The following is a 3437-nucleotide window of genomic DNA, read 5'->3' on the forward strand; positions in this document are numbered from 1 at the left end:
ATGTATGCATCTCTGCATGTTTTCAGATGTGTGTAAATCATTTGGTATGTGCTTCATATATATGTGTTCTATGTGTAGACACACTTGTTTTTGAATGCATGTGTCCACCTCTGTGTATGTTTGCAAGTGTAAATCTTTTGATATGTGGTTCATATATATGTGTTCATATGTGTAGCACACATGTGTGGATATGTGTGTGAGAGAGTGTGCAGATCTTTTGGTATGTGGTACGTATGTTTATGTGATCATAGGTGTAAGTGGAGACTTCACGTTCATTTCCTGGCCAACCAGACCCAAATAGTCACAACAAAAACTTTATTAATTACAACACAGTTTTGCCGACGGCCCAGGCATATTCCTAGCTATGTCTTACATCCTAAATTAACCCATTTCTACTCATCTGTGTATCACCATGAGGCTGTGGCTTACCGGTAAGTTTCCGGTGTCTGTCTTTTTTGGCAGGTGCATGGCATCTGCCTGACTCTGCCGTCTTTCTCCCTGCATTCATTTTAAATTTCCCACCTAACTTTGTACTGCCCTGCCATTGACCAAAGAAGCTTCTTTATTAACCAACGGTAGTAAAACCTATTCATAGCATACAGAGGGGAATCCCACAACACATGTGTGTAGAACTTATGTGCGTGAATGCATGTGCACGCATGCGTGCGTGTGTTCACAACTGCATGTGCATATGCTGGCAGATATGATTTTGCATGTAGAAGCCATACATACTCCAGGCACCCACCTAACTTATTTTGACACAGGGTAACGCTGTGACCGTGGGGCTCATTGATTGGTCTAGAGCGTTAGGCCATTGAGTGCCAGGATTCTACCCTGTCTCTCTTCTTCAGTGCTGGTGTTATAGACACTCACCGTTGGCCTTAGATGTGGTATGTGTACGTATCTGTGCATGTGTATGTATGTGTATATGTATGTATGTGCAAATATGTTCGTTCAGGTTCCCAAGGAGGGTGTCAGACCCCACAGAGGGGGAGTTATCAGTCACCTGACAGGGTTCCTGGGATTTGAACTCGGGTCTTCTGGAAGAGCAACAAGTGCTCTTAAACACCGAGCCGTCTCTACATCACCTTGTGCTGAGGTTTTCAAAGGTTCTGGAGATCTGAACACATCTGGGCTATTTGGTATCTCTGGTCCTGGTTGTAGGAGCCTGATATGGCCTGGTCCAACAGATAGTGAAGATCACCAGGCTATTAATCACCTCCAATCCCCAGCCTTCTGGATGGAAGAACAGGTCTCACATCTTTTCCGTTGAGAAGACATTACTGCATGCTTAACGTTCCTGGTTTCCCAGGAGATCTGTGGGCACAAGGATCTTCCTGCTCCCCACAGACTGGGACACTGTGATTGGAGCTGAGATGTGACCCAGGAGACAGACCCACATTTGCAAAGTGTAGATGCCACACATTGAAATAATGAGAACTGTCACAGAATGTGTTCTGTATGCATCATCAGTGTGGACAAGGAACGGATAAAATTTCTGAGTTCAAAGCCTATGAAACGAATATGTACGTGGAACTGGGGAGATGGCTCAGCAGGTAAAATGCTTGCTGAATTAGCATGAAGACCTGAGTTCAGATCCCCAGAACCATTGAAAACCTCGGCACAGGGTGCTGTAGAGACAGCTCGGTGTTTAAGAGCACTTGTTGCTCTTCCAGAAGACCGGAGTTCAAATCCCAGGAACCCTGTCAGGTGTCCCAAGACTGACTGATAACTCCCCCACTGGGGGGTCAGACACCCTCCACGGGAACCTGAACGAACACATTTGCACATACATACATGGACACATACACACACGCACAGTTACACACACATACCACATCTCAGGCTAACGGTGAGTGTCTGTAACACCAGCACTTGAGAAGAGAGAAAAATTTGTGAGATGTAGCATCTGAGAGCAGGGAGAAGGTAGCAGTATGGCGAGGCTGCACACCATCCATGCACATGTGTACGTGGGATGAAATGGCACCACAGATGTCATTCATTTCTAACACTAACGTTACTGACCATAAAATTAATGATGGGCAAGGATCATGGCTCAGTGGGTTAGGTTTTCCCATGCAAACCTGAGAACCTGAGTTCAGATCACCAGCGCCCACGGAAAATCCAGGCACAGCAATACTCTTAAACCCTGGAGCCGGCATGTCTGGCGTGGAGGACAGATTGCTGGATCCATCCGCAAAGCTCTCTGGCCACTCCGCCTGACAAAATCAGTGAGTTTCATGTTCACTGAGAGACTGTGTCTTAAAAGATAAGGTAAATCTGCAGCCAACTAAGCTGCACGGGAGGTCCCCTTTCTCAGCGGGGCGCGCTGTGCAACGGTTGCCAGCAGCTTCTCACTGGGGCCTGGTGTGCAATGCTTGCCAACAGCACACTCGTTCGGAGTGACCTCACCCTGTTGCCTGTATGGGCTCCCCCAAGGGACCTTGGAGACAATCTTCTGAAGGCTCTTCGAGCTCTGACCTCAATGTCGCCTCCAATCTAGGCCCCAGACAGGTATTCGCTGTGCCCTAGGGAAGCCTCAGGTCACCACGGCCAGGGGTCTCACTGTCCAGGCCATCACGTCCACCTGAATCATGCCTCAGAATAAGGAACATCGGATGGAGGCCCTACGTAAAGCCAAGTTCAAGCTCTCCGTGCTGCCAGAGGCAAGTGGTGTTATTAAGCCCCTTCCTCCCACTTTCTTGCCCTGGTCGTCCTCACTGAGTTCTACTTTGTCTGTCTCTCTCAAAGAGGTGAGGCTTCACTAAACTGAATGTAGATTGATCTGAAGGACACAGTCGCTGAGAAGTGACTCGTTCCTGATGGCCGAGGGGTCAGCTGCATCACCAATCCTGGTCCCACGGGCATTGGCGGGCCCCGCACTCCTCGGGGCTTCTACTGTGGTGCTACCCTCTACCCTACTAAATCATGTTCAGTAATAAATATCACATCCTGTCTGGGAAAAGAGGGGTTACAGATGATACGCAGTGTCAGCCTTTGCCCTACACAGTCACACACACGGCAGGGGTGAGGGTGAAACACAAGAGGAGGAAGGGAATACTAGGGAGGGAGAGGAGGGATGGAGGGAGGGAAGAGGGATGGAGGGATGGAGGGATGTATGTGGTAGTAAAGTCAATGGGCTAGTAAGATGGCTGAACAGGCACGTTCCACCAGGCCTGATGAGTTGGGTCCAATCTCCAGGTCCGACAACTTCAGGACTCACTCCCAAGGTCTATCCTCTGTCCTATCTGTGTACGTGTGCGTGTGCGTGCACACACACACACGTAACATTTTTGTAAAAAAGAAAAAATCCATCAGGTTGGCCTTCAAAGGAAGACTAGAATTCACCATGAAAATTTGGGACAAAGAGTGGTAGGCAGAGCCACAGGACGGGAAGGACAGGAGAATGTGATCCTCCTTCCTCTCTCCCCTCCCAG

At 48.6% G+C, this 3437-nt stretch overlaps 1 pseudogene; it reads left to right on the forward strand.

Annotated features, from left to right (window-relative positions):
- The first annotated feature begins 2280 nt into the window (after nucleotides 1-2280).
- On the forward strand, nucleotides 2281-2456 carry LOC121440359 (annotated as a pseudogene).
- The last annotated feature ends 981 nt before the right edge of the window (nucleotides 2457-3437 follow it).

Source organism: Microtus oregoni, unplaced genomic scaffold (assembly GCF_018167655.1).
Source record: "Microtus oregoni isolate MIOR12 unplaced genomic scaffold, Mior012 000067F_004, whole genome shotgun sequence".
Taxonomy (NCBI): Eukaryota; Metazoa; Chordata; class Mammalia; order Rodentia; family Cricetidae; genus Microtus; species Microtus oregoni.